Source organism: Bos indicus, chromosome 15 (assembly GCF_029378745.1).
Source record: "Bos indicus isolate NIAB-ARS_2022 breed Sahiwal x Tharparkar chromosome 15, NIAB-ARS_B.indTharparkar_mat_pri_1.0, whole genome shotgun sequence".
Taxonomy (NCBI): Eukaryota; Metazoa; Chordata; class Mammalia; order Artiodactyla; family Bovidae; genus Bos; species Bos indicus.
In genome coordinates this window covers 37,155,502-37,177,754 of record NC_091774.1, presented here as the reverse complement: position 1 = coordinate 37,177,754, position 22,253 = coordinate 37,155,502, and the positions used below count along the sequence as shown (strand labels likewise).

The window sequence follows — 22,253 nt, the reverse complement described above, 5'->3', positions numbered from 1 at the left end:
ATACACATTTCCTGGGATGCACTTACATACTCAACAGCTGTCCCAGGCACTGGAAGTTCAATGGTGACCAAAATAAAATCCCTGTCCTCATGGATCTTATAGTCTCAGATAGGGGCTGGGCAGAGATAATCTGAAAACAAATAAAGACAAAGTAGAATAAATATTAAAAAGCAGAGACATTACTTTGCCAATAAAGGTCTGTCTAGTCAAAGCTATGGTTTTTCCAGTAGTCATGTATGGATGTGAGAGTTGGACTCTAAAGAAAGCTGAGCACCGAAGAATTGATGCTTTTGCACTGTGGTGTTGGAGAAGACTCTCGAGAGTCCCCTGGACTAAGAGGAGATTAAACCAATCCATCCTAAAGGAAATCAGTCCTGAATAATCATTGGAGGGACTGATGCTGAAGCTGAAACTCCAATACATTGACCACCTCATGTGAAGAATTGACTCATTGGAAAAGATCCTGATGCTGGGAAAGATTGAAGGCAGGAGCAGAAGGGGATGACAGAAGATGAGATGGTTGGATGGCATCACCGACTTGATGGACATGAGTTTGAGCAAGCTCCGGGAGTTGTTGATGGACAGGGAAGCCTGGCATGCTGCAGTCCATGGGGTTGCAAAGAGTCAGACACAACTGAGCGACTGAACTGAACTGAGAATAAATAAATGGGGGTGGGGTACCTGGTTAAATAGAGGGCAAGGAAGTTTTCTCTAAGAAAGTGACATTTTATCTGAGATGAGTCAAAAATACCAAGAGTGTTGCAGACAGAATGTGTACACATGCTCTACAGTGGGAAAGAGAAATTGAGAGAAAAGAAAACAAAACTGTGCGGCTGGAGTTAAGGAGTGAACAAGAGCATGAACTGAGTGAATCACAGTTGAAGGCGGGTCACAAAAGTACCTCCCACTCTTGGGCGGATGCTGATAATGGGGGAGGCTATGCATGTGTGAGGGCAGGGGGCACATTACTATATCTCTGCACCTTCCTCTTGATATTGCAGTGAAACTGAAACCACTCTAAAACAAAATGAAGTATTAAAAAAAAAAAAAAGCTGGGAGGAATCTGGGACTCTTTTTTAAAGATAGTATATTGGATAATTTGGATATAGACTGTACTCCCTAGTGATAACAGTCTGACAGGGAACAGCGTTCTTGGGGGCAGAAAGTCGCAGTCATCACTAGAGTGACTGACAGAGTGGCGAGACAAATACCCTGAGGGTCAGGGGAAATAGCCACAGGATTCTCCTGAAAAGACAAAGAAGTATGATGAGGGTGGTCCCGCTGGTAGAGCAACTTCTACAGGCAACAAATCCCCCCTGGTCTTCAAAGGACAGTGTCTTCAGGGCAAAGGATCCATCCTGCCCCTAGTAAAAAACAGAGCATAGGAAAATACATGTGAAGGGAAGAAGGGGGGACGGAGGAGGTAAAATGGTCCAAGGCTAGGGATGGGGCTTCCAGAAGGTGACACCCACCAGGAGAGGGATTTCTGAGTACCTGGGGTAAGCGGCTTTCTGCACAGAGAGGCCTGGAGAAACACAGAGAGAGATGGAAGAAGCCTGCTTCCTTCCTTCCCCATAATTCCATCAAGAGAATGGCTGCATTCAGAGTTCTGGTCCATGAATTGCAGACTTTTTTTTTTAACAGAAAGGAACTGTTAGTTTTACCTCTTTCCCAGAAGGCGTTTCCCCATGGAAAAACAAACAGACCAATGGTGTGGCAGACACTTCTGCATGTAAATTCGCTCCAAAGAAAGAGTTAAAGTGCTTTCTTTAACCAATATAAATTGGTTTTCGGTATTTCAGTGCCAATATAATTAGATTGTAACAAGCAAAGCCCTGTAACATAACACAGCGAAAATTTGAAAATTTGATTCTGTCTGGCAAACAACCAAGTCCCTGCGTGTGCGCAAACCTGACATTAATAAGCTACAAGAGATTACATGATTTAGAAAAGAAGCACTTGGTGTTACCAAATCAAATAATAGATCTCTAGGCTATAATTAGGAGAATTGGGACTCAACAATGAAGTCATAATACTGTAATTTAGCTGTGAGTAACAGAGCCATGGAGGCACATTAGGAGGTGGGTGGTGTCTCCGTGGCGTGCAGCTCCCAGGGGGGTGCCTTCTCCGGCACCCTGCATGCAGACACCTGTTGGCACCATGATGCCACAGGATGGACCCAGGTCTGCCATGGCTGGATGGCAGAGGCTCTGGGGCCCTTGTACTTCAGACGTACAACTTTAAAGATGGAGCTCCCCAGGGACAGCTGAGGAAGGCAGAGAGGCCACCAGAGCAATGCAGGCAAATTGCTGCCCTGCGGTGCTTTCAGGGCTAACAAAGGACACATTAAAAACACAGAAACATAAACAAGGCAAAATAAACACTGTAAAAAATAAAAAGAGAGTGAGAGAAGCCAGCAGCCTCATTCATAGTCCCTGAGCTGCAGGGGATTGTCAGGTTGGGCGAACGCATTTTTCCTCTGAAATAGTTTCTGCAGAGATTGTGCAGAACTTAACCACCTCCTGGCAGAGTAACACAATCCATGCTCTTAGGTCATCAAACCATATAATTTCACGTTGAAAAGAAACCTTAGCAGGGCTTCTTAATCGGGGGTCCCCCAAGGGGTCTGTGGATAGAACTGAATTTCAATGTAATTGGTTTTCTTTGTAATCCTATGAATTTTATTTTCTGCATTTCAAAACATTATTCTGAGAAGGGGGTCTGTAGCAGACGTTGGAAGTGCCCCTCTGCATATCCTCAGACCTTTCTGGATGCTCCAGCTGGCTTCTAATTGCCAGTCTTTGCATCTCTGGGCTTGAGAACTCTCTATCCCACCAACTTAGCAAAACAGCATTGCTTGGTGCCCATGTGGCGTGCAGGCTGCAAGTACCAGGGAGGTATGCCAGGGGCAGGTATGTAAGTACCCCAGGTCCCTCCCGCTTCGGGTGTGAAAATGCTAAGAAGTGGTTTTGCCCTCCTTGTCCCAGAGAAGCCTGGAGGATTAAGCTCCAGTTGTCCACCTTTGGGCTGCCTTTCCTTTCCCACTTCTCTATGGTTACTTCCTGTACTTACCAAATAAATTACTCTATGATTACTTCCTGTATCTTCCAAACAAATTAATTGCATTCAGGATCTGCTTCTCAAAGAGCACAGACAAAGATAGGGCCAACAGGAAGGTTAACAGACTGCCAAAGGGGTCCAGAAAAAAGATGAAGCCCTGGAAGGTGTGATTCAGATCTTCTTACCCTCAGCACCACTTCATGGATGAGGAGCCTGGAGCACAAAGAGCAAAGTATCTCACCCACAAAAGGGAGTTAGGAAGTAAGACATTCACTTCCTATGGTTACTGTCGTGATCATGATTTCCCACCTTTCACATGTTCAATTTGATTTTTCTCCTTGTTCCTTCCCAAATCCTCTCCAACAGCAGCCATTGGCCTAGGACTGCTTGAAAACAGAGTCCATGGCTGGATGTTCTTTTCCTTTCTTCCTAAATGCAGGCATCTGGCAGGGCCTGGCACCACAAGAACCTATTCCTGTGCCCAGGTCTGAGCTGAGTTCTGGATGTAGGATGAGCGACAGCAAAGTGTGTCTCTTATCACATTCAACACAAATACTGTTTCCATTCAGTTACCCCTTAAGCCACATGGTAACTTGTGTCTAAGCTCTATCTGAGGTTAGGATTCCACAATGGGATTCAGCACTGGGGTGGCAAATAATGTTCTTGTTTTATATATATATATATATATACATATATATATATATACACATACATACACACTTATAAAGGACACTGTTTCAATTTTTATTCAAAATGGATTTTAGAAATACTACAATAAAATGATACAAGGATATCAAGTAGAAGGAAAATAGAGGTACAGTTATAGTAGGCTTTATAAGTAGGTCCTGAAAGATGATTCCTTCAACACAGTGTCCTCGCCCTGCATGTTTGTTCCCCAGCACCTCAACATGATGATAGAAAAGCATAAACCCAACTACATGCTTTCCCTGTTCTAAAACTTTCAATCATCACCATCAGAGAAGACTAAGATTCAGTTTTGTTAAAATAGCATTCATGGCCAGCTCCTGCCCATATATCTTTACTTCCTCCTCTCTCCTTTTCACTCTCCTTCAATCAGACTCTAACAAAATCCTTTGAATACACCGTGTCTTCTTACAGTTTTTCTCATGACGCTTCCTCTTTCTGAAGAACCACTTGTATCTATTTCTGTTCTCACCCTTCTAAAGGTTTGGCTGCCCTTCCTCTGAGCACATACAGTGATGATGTATCCAAACATCTGATCTCTCCCCATTTCACACTTGTCTCACCTGTTTCATTCTGCTCCAAGCAAATCCACAGTGGACGCTTGCTCCTACTCATGAAGGACTCAGCTCAATTGTCACTTTCTCAGACAAGTCTTCTCTGACCACTTTAAATAATGCTTTTTGCTGTCTCATCTTTAAAATGGAAAAATATTTTGAAAAATATTGGCATGGTCTCCCTTTTTGATTTTATGTCCATAACCTTCTCCTTTATCTGCCTTCTAATGAACATGTGGAGGTGGGATATGAGGGGGTGAATTGCTAGGAGAATTAAGAAAGTTGCAGAAGGGAAAGAAAAAATGAATGAAGGAAGTTGATGTTACCTTTAGAGTTTTGAATTTTGCAAAAAGTCAGGGCTTGCAACTCGGACTTTTCAAGATTGTAGAGAGAGATTTCTAAATCCCTCCTTTTAGCATGTCACATACCAAGTCTGCTTGACTAGATTGTTTTCCTATATTCCCTACCACCCCCTCATGAGCACTTTTTAACATAACAAAATTTATATTTTCTATGTTATTCCAAGTTTCTATAATTAGCATATATTCATTTCATATTTATAAAAAATAAAGAAGAAAATCATGTCAGATAGCCACAATGATTCTCTAGAGTAGAGAATTTCTGATTGTCTCCTTAGAACTTTCTAATTTTTGTTATTGATGCAAATTTTAAATAAACTTTTTATTTTATAAATTTTGCTCTTATAGAAAAATTGTTAAAATAGTACAGAGAGTTCTTATATACACCACAAGAAGTAGTTGACATCCTACACTTGTATGGTACATTTGCCACAGCTAGTCAACAATGATAGATTATTTAACTAAAGTTCATATTTTATTCAGATGTCCTTCATTCTTACCTATCGTTCTTTCTCTGTTCCAGGATCTCATTCAGGATAGTGAATTACATGTAGTCACCATGTCTTCTTACGCTCTTCTGACTGTGACATTCTCTCATACTTTGCTTGTTTCTGATGACCTAGACAATTTTGAGGAGTCTGGCTCGGTATTTTGTGGAGTGGGATTCACCAGATGTTTTTTCTCATTATTAGATTATGTTATGTGTTTTACAGAGAAGTACCACAAAGGTAAAATGCCATTTTTATCACATGACATGAAGAACACATGCCATTAACATGATTTAACATTGTTGATATTAACTATGATCACTTGGCTGAAGTAGAAGATTGTCAGGTTTCCTCTAATTACTTTTTTGGTCTTCCTTGGTGGGCCAGTGGTTAAGAATCCACCGGCCAGTGTAGGGGACCCAGGTTCAAACTCTGGTCCGGGAAGATTCCACATGCATTGGAGCAACTAAGCCTGTGCACCATGACTAATGAGCCAGCACCCTAGAGCCAGTTAGCTGAGGCCTGCGAGCCTAGAGCCTGTGCTCCACAACAAAAGAAGCGACCGCTGTGAGAAGCCTATGTACCACAGCTAGAAAGTAACCCTTGCTGGCCACAGCTGGAGAAAGAAGCACACAGCAACAAAGACCCAGTGCAGGTTAAAAAAAAAAAGTTACTCTTTTCTTCTCCCTTTCCAGGCTGTGCTCTTTGGAAGTTACTATGTCACCACCATCCATTTATTTGTTCAATTCCAAATACATATATAGTGGTATCAGAATTGTTAACAAAAACTAGCAGGGGGAACAATTTTATTGACTAGAATACAGTGCTTATATACAGTTTCACTTGACTTTAGTCTTCCAGAATCCTCTTATTTCCAAAGGTACTTATGCCAGCACCTTTTTACCCCAATGTTTTCCATGAAGTTGTTTCATACATTTGTAAAACAGTCATATTGTTTTGTCACATTTTACATTCCATCCTGGGATCCCTGATCTCCTAGATTATTTTTAATTTGCATAATTAAGGACTACTCTTTTGCTGTAAAAACTATAAAGGGTCTTTACAAATGTATAGTGTAATGTACTCACCATTACAGCATCACACAGAATAAATTTGCTGCTCTATAGAAACCCCTTGGATATCATCTATTCAACCCTTCCTGTCTCCCCACCAGGCCTCTGTTGACCACTGATGTTTTCATTGTCTTTATAGTTTTCCTTTTAGAACATCTTGTAATTAGAATAGCACTTTATATGATCCCATTTATCTCCTCTTTTAGCACATCAATTATACTTCTTTAAAATGTAATTTCCCTGGAGTTTCCAATATACATTTTACCTAGTCTAATTGCACCTTCAAATAACAATATACTGCTTCACAGAGAGAGATACAGAGTATTCCCAATTCCTCCCTTCCTTCCCTTATGCATTATCATTATTCATTTCATTTATTGCTATGCTATAATCACCAAATACATTGTTACTATTATTAAACAGCTATCAATCAAAAGTAAAATAAATGTGAAAAATTTTCATCTACTTTCATTTATTCTTCTACAAGGTCCAAATTCTTACTTATAAAATGTTCCCTCTTCAGCAATATATGAACTGTGAACTTTCAGATGTTCAAGCTGGTTTTAGAGAAGGCAGAGGAACCAGAGATCAAATTGCAAACTTCCGCTGGATCATTGAAAAAGCAAGAGAGTTCCAGAAAAACATCTATTTCTGCTTTATTGACTATGCCAAAGCCTTTGACTATGTGGATCACAATAAACTGTGGAAAATTCTAAAATGGATGGGAATACCAGACCACCTGACCTGCCTCTTGAGAAACCTATATGCAGGTCAGGAAGCAACAGTTAGAACTGGACATGGAACAACAGACTGGTTCCAAATACAAAAAGGAGTATGTCAAGGAGGTATATTGTCACCCTGCTTATTTAACTTATATGCAGAGTACATCATGAAAAACACTGGGCTGGAAGAAGCACAAGCTGGAATCAAGATTGCCAGGAGAAATATCAATAACCTCAGATATGCAGATGGCACAACCCTTATGGCAGAAAGTGAAGAGGAACTAAAAAGCCTCTTGATGAAAATGAAAGAGGAGAGTGAAAAAGGTTGGCTTAAAGCTCAACATTCAGAAAATGAAGATCATGGCATCTGGTTCCATCACTTCATGGGAAATAGATGGGGAAACAGTGGAAACAGTGTCAGACTTTATTTTTTTGGGCTCCAAAATCACTGAAGATGGTGATTGCAGCCATGAAATTAAAAGACACTTACTCCTTGGAAGGAAAGTTATGACCAACCTAGACAGCATATTCAAAAGCAGAGCCATTACTTTGTCAACAAAGGTCCATCTAGTCAAGGCTATGGTTTTTCCAGTAGTCATGTATGGATGTGAGAGTTGGACTATAAAGAAAGCTGTGTGCAGAAGAATTGATGCTTTTGAACTGTGGTGTTGAAGACTCTTGAGAGTCCCTTGGACTGCAAGGAGATCTAACCAGTCCATCCTAAAGGAGATCAGTCCTGGGTGTTCATTGGAAGGATTGATGTTGAAGCTGAAACTCCAATACTTTGGCCACCTGATGCGAAGAGCTGACTCATTTGAAAAGACCCTGATGTTGGGAAAGATTGAGGGCAGGAGGAGAAGGGGATGACAGAGGATGAGATGGTTGGATGGCATCATTGACTCAATGGACATGGGTTTGGGTGAACTCTGGGACTTGGTGATGGACAGGGAGGCCTGGTGTGCTGTGCTTCATGGGGTCGCAAAGAGTCGGACACGACTGAGCAACTAACTGGCTGACTGCCTTAAAAACTTATTTTAACATTTCTTGTGATGAGATTTGTTGGTAATGAATTCTCTCAGTTTTTGTCTATCAGAAAATGTCCTTGTTTCTGTTTTGCCTTTGAGGGATAGTTTTATTGGATACAGAACTCTAGTTTGTTTGTTTTTTTTTTTTCTTTAAAACTTAAAATATTCCACTCCATTCTCTTCTTACTCCTGTAGTTTCTCATAGAAATTGGCTACAATTCTCATCGTGTTCCTTAATAGGTAATATTCTTCCCACAACCATCTGCGGCTGTGGTTTCTTTATTTTCTCTTACTCTTTTTTTTTTTTTTTTTTGTAGCTTGAATATGGTACGCCCAGGTATAGACTGTTGGTGTTTATTGACATTCTCTGAGCTTTCTGGATCTGTGATTCGGTATTTGTCCCAAATCTTGGAACATTCCCAGTCATTATTTCTTCAAATATTTCTTCTGTTCCATTCTCTCTTTCTCCTCCTTCTGGTGTTCCAATAAACATATGGCATACCTCTTGAAATTTCCCAGAAGTTCTTGGTTATTCCACTGTTCTTTTTCTTTTTTCATTCATTTTTCTCTTTGCATTTCACTTTCAGAAGTTTCTGTTGAAGCTCACTGATATTTTTCTTGGCTGTGTCCAGTCTGCTGATAACCTCATCAGGACATTCTTCATTCCTGTTAAAGTCTATTGAATTTCTAGCATTTCCTTTTGATTCTTTTTCAGAATTTCCAGATCCCTATTTATATTACCCATCCTTTCTTTCATGCTGTCTGCTTTTTCCGTTAGACCTTTAACACATTAATCATAATTATTTTAAATGCACTGCCTCTTAACTGTAACATCTGTGTCATATCTAAGTTTGATTCTCATGCTCAGTTTGTCTCTTTGGACCATGCTTTTTCTTGACTTTTATTATGCCCTGTAATATTTGTTGTTGAAAGCCAGACATGTTGTATTGAGTAGTAGGAACTAAAGCAAATAGGCCTTTATTGGGAATTTACGTTAATTTGGCTATGATTTGGCTATGTTTAATGTTTGCTGAAAGTGCTAGAGTGGCTCAGACAGTAAAGAATCTGTCTGCAATGCAGGAAACCTGGGTTTGATCCCTGGGTCAGGAAGATCTCCTAAAGAAGGGAATGGCAACTCACTCCAGTATTCTTGCCTGGAGAATTCAATGGACAGAGGAGCCTAGTAGGCTACAGTCCATGAGATCACAAAGAGTTGGACATGACTGAGCTACTAACACTTTCACTTTCTGTGTCTTTGGCTTTGACTCCTATGTCTTTGGGCTTCCCTAAGTACCCTTCCTTAGAAAGAATCTTGCAGTTCTTCCAACCAAAATTCATCATTATTTTGCTGGAGCCCTGTGGGTGTGGTGTTCAGGTAGATAGGAGGGGAAGCAAGGTGTAATTTTATGATGAAATTTTGGATTCTTTTTAAAGAATTTCTCTCTCTCTTTTTTTCCTGCACAGGTTTTAGTTGCAGCACTCGGGAATCATCATTGCCACATACAGACTCTTGGTTGAGCCATGTAGGATCTAGTTCCCTGACCAGGGATAGAATCTGGGTCCCCTGCATTGGGAGCATGAAGTCTTAACCAGTGGACCACAAGGGCTAGGCTGTCACGTTTAGAGTGCTTTTCAATTGGAATGGCTTTCTGCCCTCTTAGGTAGGACAGGAAAACCAGAGACGGCTGGAGCTGGCCTCTTTCTCCTAGGTGGGATCAAATTCTGGATCCCTCCTGGAAATTGGCGTCTGTTATGGAGAATGCTCTGAATATGCTTCCCAATGCTTACTGTTCCCCTTTCCCTGTCAGAGCCAACAGCGAATTCTTGGATCTTCACCATGAGAACTTGGTAGGGTTTTTAGAGGAAGAAACCATGAAAATGTGACTCCCCTAAGACTGCATCACTCAAGAATTTTCCACCCTTTTGCTAGCTCATAGTCAGTCTCAAGCAAATCATTATCATTACCATTTTACTATTCCTACAACTCTATGGCTCCAGGGCTCCAGGAGCTTTGGTTTCAGGTAACATATCTCACCTTTATCTCTCTGGCTTCACCAGTCTTTCCAGACCTTGGGGTATTGGTTTACCTTGTTATTTTAGTTCTCTGATGGGCCTAAGAAAAGTCATTGATTATTGGTTTTCTCAGCTTTTCTAGTTGTAAGGATGGAAGTGATGACTTGCAAGCTCTTTACATATCAGAGCAGACATTGGGAGCCCAGTCATGAGACTTTTAAACTTAGAGTACAAGGAAGTTATGACAGAAGAAGGAGAATGCTATTCTCCCTTATCTGAAGGACTTTGAGAGAAAGAATAGAGACAGAAGAAGAGAAAGAGAAGGTCTGATGTCAAGGTTTACATGTGTTCCCTACCCCTTACCTCATCTGAAGGCTGAACCTTAAAGAGAAGTGGCTTAGAAAGACACTAGGGTGAAGGGAGCACGGACAGGAAGTTTTCTGCCCTGCTTCAATCAGAGGACATCTGCTGGCAGCTGTCCCCTCCCCTGCCACTCTGACAGTGCAAGGTGCTGGGAGAAAGTGGTGCTAGCTTATAGCTCTGCTAGGTTTCTCTTGGTTTCCACAGAATATTAAAAAAAAAAAAAAAAAAAAAACTCAGAAGTTCCTGAAACTCAAAAGGCAGTCAGTTTGGAAGCCAAAGACCTGCCACTGAGTCCATCATAACAAGGGTAGGGATGACTCCCAGGAGAGGATGCAGAATGGAGGCCAGGGCTGTGGTGTCTCAGCAGAGGCAGAGCCCTAAATGGGTCTTACCAGGATATCTGAGAAGAAGATCAGTTAGCCAGAGAGGGCTAGCAAGTCCAGACTGAGTTGCAAGAGAGAAGCAAAGCTTAGAAAACACTCAGGCACAAATGGGATACATGTTATTGGAGAGAAGAAGACATTGCTTCAAAGACTAGTGAAGCTGGAGGACAGTGAAAGAATGCCTCAAGGATCTAATGAACTCTTCTCTTAGACTAGCACAAGGTTCCAGATAAGATACATTCCTCCTAGTTTTCACTTTGATTTTGCAGTCAAAGGTAGGGCAGCAAAAAATCCTACAGAATTTTCAAGGTTTTGAATTATCAGATATTTTCAGATATTCATAATTTCAGAATTATCAGATCAAAATTATAGATTGGACTAAGAAAGTCAACTATTTTCCATGCTAAACATCAGGAAACACAAGAAAAATGGCAACAGTTTTAGGTAAAATACATTTCTGCCCATTTGAGTAGAGTGGGCAATTTGTGACTCCACCGCATTCTCCATTCAATTACTGTAATGTGTGTTCTTTATAACATTTTTCATTCTCTGAAGGCATCTTATTTATTTGTCTGATTAGTCTGTCTAGCCTAGCAGGAAGAGAACTCAAAAACACTGAAGGGGCTGAATTAATACTTGTCAAATAAATAGTGGTCTTTATCAGGTGAATGGGTGTAAGAGTTTTGAATCTTAAATTATTATATTAACTAATATTTATTAAGTGCTAAGTATCTATTGAATCATTTAAGCACTTGTAACAATACCATGAAGTAAAGCAAAGTGTTAGTCACTCAGTCATGTCCAACTCTTTGCAACCCCATGGACTGTAGCCCGCCAGGCTCCTCTGTCCATGGAATTTTCCAGGCAAGAATACTGGAGTGGGTTGTCATTCCCTTCTTCAGGGGATCTTCCCAACCCAGGGATTGAACCTGGGTCTCCTGCATTGCAGGTGGATTCTTTACCATCTCAGCCCCAGTACTATGAAGTCAGTACAATTATTATCCTTGGTTTCCAAGTGAGGAAATGGAGACACAGAGAAGTCAGGCAATCTGTCCAAGGTCACTGAGTTTAGAACAAACAAGGCAATCTGACTGCACAGCCTGCGTGCCCATCTAGCACACCACACTGCCTCTCAGAGTCTCCTGTGTGGCCTCAGCTCACCGCCTCCTTCCCCTCCTCCTTCGCGCCAGATGAGCCACAGACGGCTAAGTAGGCAGCGAACACTTCTCAAGATGTTTTCATCGATTTTGCCAACACTCAGCTGCTTTATCGGCTCTGATGAAACATTTGTGACAACCACAGCAATTGCAATGATCATTTCCATGCTGAAAACATTTGCCTACAAAGCAGACATTTTCTCTTCAAAGTAAACATTGGTGCCGCTGAGACGCTGCCACCCACACCCATCCATGCTGCTTCCTTAGAATTTCGAATGCCTCCAAGGCAAATTCCCCACAAGAACCGATGGGATCATACAAGAGGATGTGGAGTTCTCCAGGTGGCCTCACCTGCCACTCCCAGGCCAGTCCTGCGGTGTCTCTCGTCATCCACATCTCTGTCTCCCCTCAACCCAGCACTTAATCCTGTTACTAGTAACAGCAGGCACAAGGGTTAACCCTTCCCTATGATGTGTCTATTTCCTGTCTTGACTCTGCATGATACGGATGATGCTTTATTGATCTTAAGCTCAGCACTTAGTGCCTTTGCTTAATTAATTAGTTAATAGTAAATGGAAGAAGACCTTGAAAGCCCCTGAAGCTGGTCCTTTAATATGTCCAGAGGGAAATAAAACAGAAGGCAATAGAACTAGATGGAAGGAGAGTTTCCCAAAGTGTGTTTCTGTAAGTCCTACCCCAAAGGATATTAATAAGACATTTAGTGTGTGTGTGTTGTGGGGAGTGGGGAAGGCAGCAGGGAGGAGGCTCTCATTGCCAAATAAGATTGATAAATGTGGAGTTAAACTGAATTTAAAGTAAAAGGATTTCTCACCTGCAGGACTTTTCAGAGCCTTTGGTAAGCCAGTGTGCATGGTCAATGTCTAACAAGGCCATGCCAAATGTAGCATTTTGCAAATGCATTTGCCCACAGAGGCATTTCTTTGCCAGATTCTTCAAGGTCCTAGTGGACATAAAACCAACTGAAGAAATGCCATCTGCATAGGCCAGGGGAGAACCTCCACTGTCTAAAAGTGTTTTGCATAGGTGTGAATGGGCAAACCACAGGGAGCCTACCATTGGCACAAATGAAGTCTTCTTGAGAACGGAAAGATTCTCTCTAGGCCCAAATGGCATCTCTGTAGGAACAGCCTCCCAGATACATGGAGAAATGAGCTATAGACAGAATGCATAGGACAGTTATGTGCCAGACATCATGCTGGGTCCTCTCAGAAAGCTAATTTAGCCCCTGAGAACCCTGTGAGGTTGTCATTATCATCCTATTGCACAAAAAAGGAACTCAATGACCACAGAGGCTGGGCAGTGAGCTCAAGCAGGCAATATAAGGATCTTCTGGACACCAATTTAGCCTTCTCTACTTCTCCTCATTGCTCACTTAAAAATTAAAACCCAAAAGGTTGGGCCAAGTTTGGAAACAGTTACCTCTCTTTCGAGGCTTCCCAGGTAGAGCTAGTGGTAAAGAACCCGCCTGTCAACGCAGGAGACATAAGGGACACCGGTTCTATCCCTGGGTTGGGAAAATCCCCTGGAGGAGAGCATGGCAACCCACTCCAGTATTCTTGCCTGGAGAATCCCATGGACAGAGGAACCTGGTGGGCTACAGTCCATGGGGTCGCAAAGAGTCAGACACGACTGAAGCAACTTAGCACACACCCATGCAGCTCTCTTTCAGGAGTCTGGTATCTGCAAGACCCATCCTCTCCTGCAGGACCTGAGCAGAAACCACATTTACTTGGGGCAGCCAGTGGGCAGGACAGGGACCCCCTCCCCAAATCAGACAGAAGCCTCTCCTCACACCTCATCTACACACCAAATCACGAACTTTGCCGGCGCTCTTAAGTGATTGTGACGGCTTCGTTTTCGAAATATCAGTCGGCCTGTTCGAGTAATTTTATACTTAAATTATTTAAATGCAATCTATCCATTGAAGCAATTTCCCCTGCACAGGAGAAGTGTTTTCTTTTTTAGGGAACTGAAGCGTGATAAATAAATGAATAAAGACTTGTAGCAGTGTCTCTCTCTCTCTCTCCTGAAGAAAGCACTCGGCTGCAGGTCTCTTCTGTCAGAAATCTTGGAACTCGTAATATTCCCTGTGGCTCTGCCGCTCAGCATTAAAAATAACCAAAGACTCAAGTCACAGGGCTTTTTTTTTTTCCTAGACACGAAGCACATTTTACGCCACAATGCCCGGGATGACACGGGGAGTGCTCAGAGCTTGCTAATATTCTCCGCTGCCTCTCTCCCCAGGCCTGCAAGCAGTTAGAATGGCTTAGTGGTGATCACAAATGCTGTCCCATTTGGCAAGCACTTCTTTAAGGCAGAGCAGATTAAAATTCATGAAAGGAGGCTTGCTTGCATAAATAAATTAAAAGCTGCAAAACTAAAGTTTAAACACCCATACACAACTAGCATTTTGCAAACACCATATGCATCGTGGTTCTCAATTCTGGGCTGTCATGCAAGAAGTCGAGAAAGAGGCCTCATTAGGTTTGAATGCATAAAACTGGAAGCACCTTGATCACCTTTGGCACAAAGGAGCCTCAGCCGCAAAGTGTGAACTAATTGATTTGAACCTTGTCTAAATGCATATGGATTTTAGGAGAGCATGCCAACGTCTGGAGAGTATGTTTAAAAGGAACTAAGAGAGAGAATGAGCACAGGCTTTGAGATCAGACGCTGCCAGATTCAAAACCTCATTCTTGAAATGATTCTGTCGCCTTGCGTAGTTCATGGGAAGTCTTGGATACCCAGTTTTCTCAACTGTAAAACAGATGTAAGAAAATTAACCTCTAACCTTAGTAAATAATATGCTGTGCCTAAAGCAGCTGGCAGAGAGGAGGCACTCATGAGCTGTGAATCCTCCTCTTCCTGCTTTTATCTTACATTTACACAGTGGTAACATTGTGGAAAGGAATGAGTTCTGGGGTTAGAAGCTTTAGATCTGAGCCCCAGCTCTGCCACTCACTGGCTGTGTGACCTCAGAGAACTCATTTCCTCTCTCAGAGCCTCAGTTTCCTCATTTGTAAGGTTAGGATGGTAACATTACCTCTTCCACTATATGTAACATCTGCAAAGTGTCTGGTCCTTGCAATGCTACATGGTAGGCATGGCCAGCAACTTTATCTCCATTCCCTTCATTAAAAAAAACTGATGCTATCTTGGGACAGAGTGAGCTTGAAGGGACTTATCATATGAGAGGCAGACCCAGAACCAAAGAGCAGGTGAGCCTAACTCCCCTGCCAAGGTATCTGGGGGCCCTCCTCCCACTTCAGTACCTTCTTGTTGCCCCATGGCTGCTCAGGGCCTACTAGGAGAGCACCTGGTCCCAGCTGTAGGCGTTTAGGGGTCCGCTGTGCCCGCCCTGATGGAACAAATATGTCGTCATCCCTGTGCTCCAAAGACTTACTGCCAAATTCTGATTATACAAGGCAATTGGCAACAATGGGTTCAATTTCAGTCCCTCCAAAGTAGCAAAAGTATGCTTCTTGGTATGGTTTTCTGAATTCCCAAGCTGCTAGATTCAGACAGAGAGAGGGCTAGAGCCAGAGTTCCACAATGCTTGCATGTGAGAGCAGTGAGTTCATGGGGTAACTTCCTGAGTCAGCTTGGAATAGATGCCCCTTTGTGAGTTACACTAGTAAAGGGAATCATATCAGGAGCCTGGAAGTATGCATCTGTCATTCTCTAGTTAGAGCTCCCCAGCAAGGTGTTAAACCTCAGGACTCAACATGAACCAGGCCTAGTACCAGTGGGGGCAGATTCTAAAACACAGATTGTGTCTGCCAGTAGTCTTGGTGGCAAGCAACAGAAATAAAATTTCAGCTTTTATACTCAAATTAGAAGTGTGAAAGTGTAGACTGGTAATCCAAAATCTTCCTGCTACAAAATATCCACTACTACTACTAAGTCGCTTCAGTCGTGTCCGACTCTGTGCGACCCCATAGACGGCAGCCCACCAGGCTCCCCCGTCCCTGGGATTCTCCAGGCAAGAACACTGGAGTGGGTTGCCATTTCCTTCTCCAATGCATGAAAGTGAAAAGTGAAAGTGAAGTTGCTCAGTCGTGTCCGACTCTTAGTGACCACATGGACTGCAGCCCACCAGGCTCTTCTGTCCATGGGATTTTCCAGGCAAGAGTATTGGAGTGGAGTGCCATTGCCTTCTCCAAAATATCTAGATGTGTTGGAAAGAAATGATAAATACAGTGTATACGAGCTTGTAAGAGTTTGTGAGACTGTAAAAGAAATCCCAAAGGGGATTAAAATGAAGAAAATATACCCTTATAACTGCCTTGGTAAATAGGTAGGCAGGTCAAAAGGCGTCTGGGGTGTCAGTCTCCTTGACCTAAAGACCTGGATTTAATGACTACATTGGAACAAAAAGACCAATCTTGGTCCTGGACAATTTGACACTTCAACAAATTTCCTTGCGTAAAGCCAGGACCTTCAAGGTGTTACACCATGAGTAAAAGAAATGACTTGAAAATATACCCAATTTCTGTGTACAAGGTTGCTCATCTTTACAGAGCTCTAAGAGAGAAAATAAGATCTTCTTTAAGAACATGTAATCATAAGGATATAACTCACAATTGTATGCATGCTCAGTTGCTCAGTCACTCAGTCCTGACTCTTTGAGACCCCAAGGACTAAAGCTCATTAGACTTCTCTGCTCATGGAATTGTCCAGTTAAGAATATCAAGAATATTGCAGCAGGTTGCCATTTCCTCCTCTAGGAATCTCCCCAACCCAGGGATTGAATCCACATCTCCTTCCTGTATCTCCTACATTGGCAGGCAGATCTTTACTGCTGCACCACCTGGGAAGCTCCATATTTTATTTTTAATAATTTTATTTATTTATGACTGTGCTGGGTCTTCCTTGTCGTGCCAACTTTTCTCTAGTCGCACCCAACGAGAGCTACTCTCTGCAGGCTTCTCATTATAGAGGCTTCCCTTGTTGTAGACGACAGGCTCTAAAGCACTCGTGCATCAGTGGCTCCCAGGTTTTAGAGCACAGGCTCAATAGTTGTGGCATAGATTCTTTACCACTGAGCCATCATGGAAGCCCCCTTGCACACGTTAGAGTTCAAATGCTGCTTGTTAATACTGCCCTTCCAACTCAAGACACTAACAAAAAAGTTAGATCACAAAGAAGGGACACTTTGGTGTACCTAGTATTAGAAATAGGACTCAGAAACTTTCTGGAAGATTGGGCCTTCAGTCCAGGTAATTATACAAATAAAACCTCACTAAGGGTGGGTACATAATTCAATATGAAATATCTGGGTATGGAGGAGACTCTCTATTGCTTATCCCAAGAATTTCCATCCTTCCTTCTATCGGGTCGCACAGAGTCAGACACGACTGAAGTGACTTAGCAGTAAGCAGTTGCTTAGATTCCTGGCAACTGGAAATAGCCATATGACTAAATTCTGGTCAACAGCTTATAAGTAAAAGTATTCTATGAGAGCATCCAGTAAATTTCTTCAAAAGACAGCTGCCACGTGCCTGTTGATCCTTCTTTTTACCCACTCTGCTATTTGGGGCATGGCTATGATGGCTATTGCTCCATCCTGGACCGTGAGGATGACTGCAAAATGGCACCAGGTGGATTTATATCACACCAGTACTTTTATATGAGAGAGAAAAAATTCTATTGTATGAGTCATTATTTTCCTTATTTGTATTACTCACAGTAAAACCATATCCTAACACAATGAGGGGGAAATCTACCACAAGTCAAGTCAGCAGGTGAAATAAACAACAAGATTGTTCTCAAACAAATTAGATGATGTAAGTATTGGAAAGTGATTACAAAATAATTGTCTACCTCATTAGAAGCATAAAAGAAGAAATAGGCTATAGATAAAAAAGTAATACATTAAGGAAAACAGACTGATGTTTTAAAGAACCAGTAATAATAGTAGAAATTAAAAACAAAGTCATTGAAACAAACAAAAAATTCCAATGAATGAGCTAAATAACTAAATATGCAGAAAGGAAGAATTAGTGGAACTTGAAGGTATAGCTGAGAAGATAACACAGAATGCAATACAAAGAGAAAAATAAATGGAAAAAACATAAAGGAAAGTTGAAAGATGTAAAGATCAGAATGAAACTGTCCAACACACATCTATTATGAATTCTAAAAGGAGACAATATTGAGGCTAATGGAGAGGTAACACCTGAATAGCTAATGGCTGAGAATATTCTATAATTAATAAAAGGCATAAGGAGCAGATCAGATAGACAGGATAGCTAGATATCCACAGAGATACACTATAATGAACTGTGGAACTCAAAAAATTTTTTCAAAAGCAGCAAGCAAAGGGAATAGATTAACTGACAGAATGTTTCTCTATACGACCATGAGAAAACAGAATACAGGAAAATAACATCTTCAAAGTGCCGAGGTAAAACAATTATCAACCTAAAATTCTATGTCCAGCTAAATATCATTTCTCAGTCACAAGACTGAGGACAAAACATCTCTGGATACACTAAAACTAAGAGAGAATTACCACTAAAGACGTGCCAAGTGAGAGAAGTATGCTTGGCACTAAAGCACACGGAGATTACCTTTTTGCTATGCTATTATTTTCTTTACATTCCAGTGACATCAGGCAAGCATGTTAAAAAAAATTAAGGATGATAACTGAAAGACTAAACATAGAATGAAAAATTTCCAAAACAGTAATGGAGGTAGGAGGATTGAAAAAAAAAAAAGGAAACTGAAAATATTCAAGGAATAAAAGGGAGATCTTGGAAATTAAAAATAAGATAACAGAAATGAAAAACACAACAGAAAATTTTAAAAGTAAGATTTCCGAGAAAGCAGAGGAAAAATGAGAGCAAAATATAAAGTAAATTAAAACACAGTCTAAGAGATCTAATAATAACCAAACAGAATTTCTAGAAAATTTGAGGAAATGAGATGAATGCAGTCCGCAAAAATGTAATTTAGAAGTTTCCCAGGACTAAAGAGTGTGGGTTTCTTGACTAATAGAGTACAACAGAACAATTGATTTAAAAAAAAAAAAAAAGAAAAAGACCTAAAACAAGGCATATTATTGTGAAATTTCCAAAAATAGGGGCCACAAAAAAAATTTCCCAGCCTTGGGAATCAGAATGACTAACAGGCCAATATCAAACTGGAAGTTGGAAGACAATGAAGCAATGCCTTCAAAATTCCAAGGGAAAATAATTTCTGACTTCAAATTCCATTCCCAGACAAACTATAAACAGATTAAAAAGTTAAATAAAATACAAAGGTAAAATAAAACATTTTTAGACCAGTACACTCTCAAGAAAATTATCTTCCATTCAGATTTCTCAGGAAGCCATTGGGAGATGTATCCCAACAAAATGAGGGAATAATTGAATAAGACAGTGACATGGGATACAGTAAAAGGGAGAGCAGAGTAGGATGGAGGTGAAGGCAGCGCCTAAGATGTTAAGAAGGCAAGTCCAAGGAAGATTGCTGTGAATAAGGCAAAGGTGATTGAAGAAGGTCAGGAGGCTCTTGGAAAGAAAAGTCTGGAAAACTTGATATAAATGGAATTCTCAAAAGAAGAGTTAAACATTTGGCAAAGAATTTGGAATTTATTTACTGATCTGTACATACAATCCTGAGCAAATGAAAAATATGACAAATATTAGCTCTAGGAATGGAGAAGGCTATGGCGCCCCACTCCAGTACTCCTGCCTGGAAAATCCCATGGACGGAGGAGCCTGGTAGGCTGCAGTCCATGGGGTCGATGAGGGTCGGACACATCTGAGTGACTTCACTTTCACTTTTCACTTTCGTGCATTGGAGAAGGAAATGGCAACCCATTCCAGTGTTCTTGCCTGGAGAATCCCAGGGATGGGGGAGCCTGGTGGACTGCCATCTATGGGGTCACACAGAGTTGGACACAACTGAAGTGACTTAGCAGCAGCAGCAGCAGCTCTAGGAAAAACCAAAGGTGAGGGAAAGGAAAAATAGTCAGTTTCCTAAATGAATCACCTGTAAAGACCATTGCATAGAGATAAGAATATAACGCACTGAAAATTTATTTCTCAAAATTGTAGTACTACTGTGTTGTAATCAGAAGGATGTGGCTCATGGGAAGAGTGTGAAGTGGGTTGGGGGAGCAAAGATTGCTAAATTCTCCTTTCTGTGGGAAGTGCTTAGATGACGCTCATGCTGAACCCTTAAGAAACAGTGATAGGAATATGTTGCTGAGAAGTATGAGGTAAATGACAAAACTGTCTGCTTTTAGGGTGAAGTGTTTGCCTCTGGGAAGGAGGGGTGACCAAATGGGGAAAGAATGCTTCCTTTGATGTAACTGATATTATAGAGTTGTTGAATTCTCCAAATTTTGTCCATAATTAACTTGATTTAAAAACAAAAGAAAAATTTAATGGGGGAAACTTAGCTCAAATAAAGGCTTGTGATTTGGGTTAGGACTTTACCTAAAGTATTATAATCTTCTGGGGATGAGGTATCCCAAGAAGGTGTGTTAATGCTTTTCCTGCTTCAGTTTAGTTCAGTACTGTCCCTCAGTCGTGCCCAACTCTTTGTGGCCCCATGGACTGCAGCACACTAGGCCTCCCTGTCCATCACCAACTCCTGGAGCTTGCTCAAACTCATGTCCATCAAGTTGGTGATGCCATCCAACCATCTCATCCTCTGTCATCCCCTTCTCCTCCTGCCTTCAGTCTTTCTCAGCATCAGGGTCTTTTCCAATGAGTCACTTCTTTATGTCAGGTGGCCAAAACACTGGAGCTTCAGCTTCAGCATCAGTCCTTCCAGTGAATATTCAGGACTAATATTGAATCATAATATTCAATATTACGATTGACTGGTTTGATCTCCTTGCAGTCCAAGGGACTCTTGAGAGTCTTCTCCAACACCACAGTTCAAAAGCATCAATTCTTCAGCGCTCAGCTTTATTTATGGTCCAACCCTCACATCTATACATGACTACTGGAAAAACCATAGCTTTAACCTAGATGGACCTTTTCCTACTTAAACCAGTTCATTTTAGTAAATATATTTTTAGAGGGGAGAAAAAGGTTGTTTTGCAGGTGAAATGAAACATTACATGGACAAGTTGGTCTTTTGACAGCTTTGGGAAGACAAAGCAGGGGGAGGAACAGGAACCCTTTCACCCTTTCTTCCAGTGGCTGGGAGACCTTGTTGGAGTAACGTGAGAATACGGAGGGCATTTGAGACATGCCTGACAGTGTCAAAACAGCAAGCAGCCTCATCTTCCACGTTATATTCTGAAATAGGAAAGAAAGCAGATGAAATAGCTTTTTCATTATTTTCCACATCCCAAAAGGAAATTCACTTCAATTTTAATAACATCTCTATTTCTTATTTATCATCATACAAACCTTATAAAAATTGCAAACTCCAAATTTGGAGGGATAGGTTGCAAGATGAAAAAGAAAATGTTTCTGTCATCTAGTCTTTTTTTTTATTATTAAACTAAAAATAAACCTATGTTACTTTTGAAGGAGAAAACAGAGGGATAATAGCTAATTCAGTGGATGGCCATGAAGTCTCAGGAACCCGGCTCAGGGCCACAGCCCAAGGTCATGCACAACACAAGTCCTGCTCCATCTTGCCCTGACTTTGCATCTTATACCAGTGACACAGCCACCCTGGACAAGGTCCATCACCGCTCCCGTACAGCCCTGAGTGATGCTGCACTCTTACACCACCAGGCCACGAGAAATGCTTCCTCCTGGGCCCTGTTCCTCATATCGCTAGAAATGATTTGACAGCCAGGTGGTACTTCTACACCTGGGGCACATAACCATTTTACGGTTACAGAGAAAGCTAGGACTCCTAAGTAGAAGAGGGGCTTGATGTCAACAATATAATGCAACGATAGACATACATATGCAATGAAATAAGAGCAATAATGACTATCATAGTCAATAGTTTGAACCCCGCTAGATGGTAGTAAGGCATATAGACTCTGTGGTCCGACTAACTGGGTTTGAACCCTAGCCCTTCCTTTCCTTGGCTATTCAGCCAAGTAGATTCCTACCTCAAGACTTTTGGTTCCCTCTTGTCCCTTTCTTTGGGTTTCACTTCTCTCCAGTATGGGGTTCTTCACCTACTGTCTTGGTAAGTCATGCTGTCCAATTTAGCTTCCCTCAAATTCCCAAGACCCCTATCCTGATTAATGTTTCTTCCTAGAACTCATCATCACAGGATAACCTATATAGTTTACCTGTTGATCTTTTTCCTTATTCTTTCCCCCTCCCACTCCACTTGGAGGTAAGCTCCACAGGAGCAGGAGCTTTGTCTGTATAGGTTATCGCTGCATTCACCAAAAGCC

The 22,253-nt window shown here is 41.5% G+C and overlaps 1 long non-coding RNA gene across 1 annotated transcript in view; it reads left to right on the top strand.

The window, feature by feature from the left end:
• LOC139187304 (uncharacterized) overlaps positions 1 to 18,965 on the top strand; it is a 62,626-nt gene extending 43,661 nt beyond the window's left edge. The window contains exon 3 of the long non-coding RNA XR_011570853.1: positions 9,451 to 18,965. This is a non-coding gene — a long non-coding RNA (uncharacterized lncRNA). The remainder of the gene's footprint in view (positions 1 to 9,450) is intronic.
• Positions 18,966 to 22,253: the final 3,288 nt, after the last annotated feature.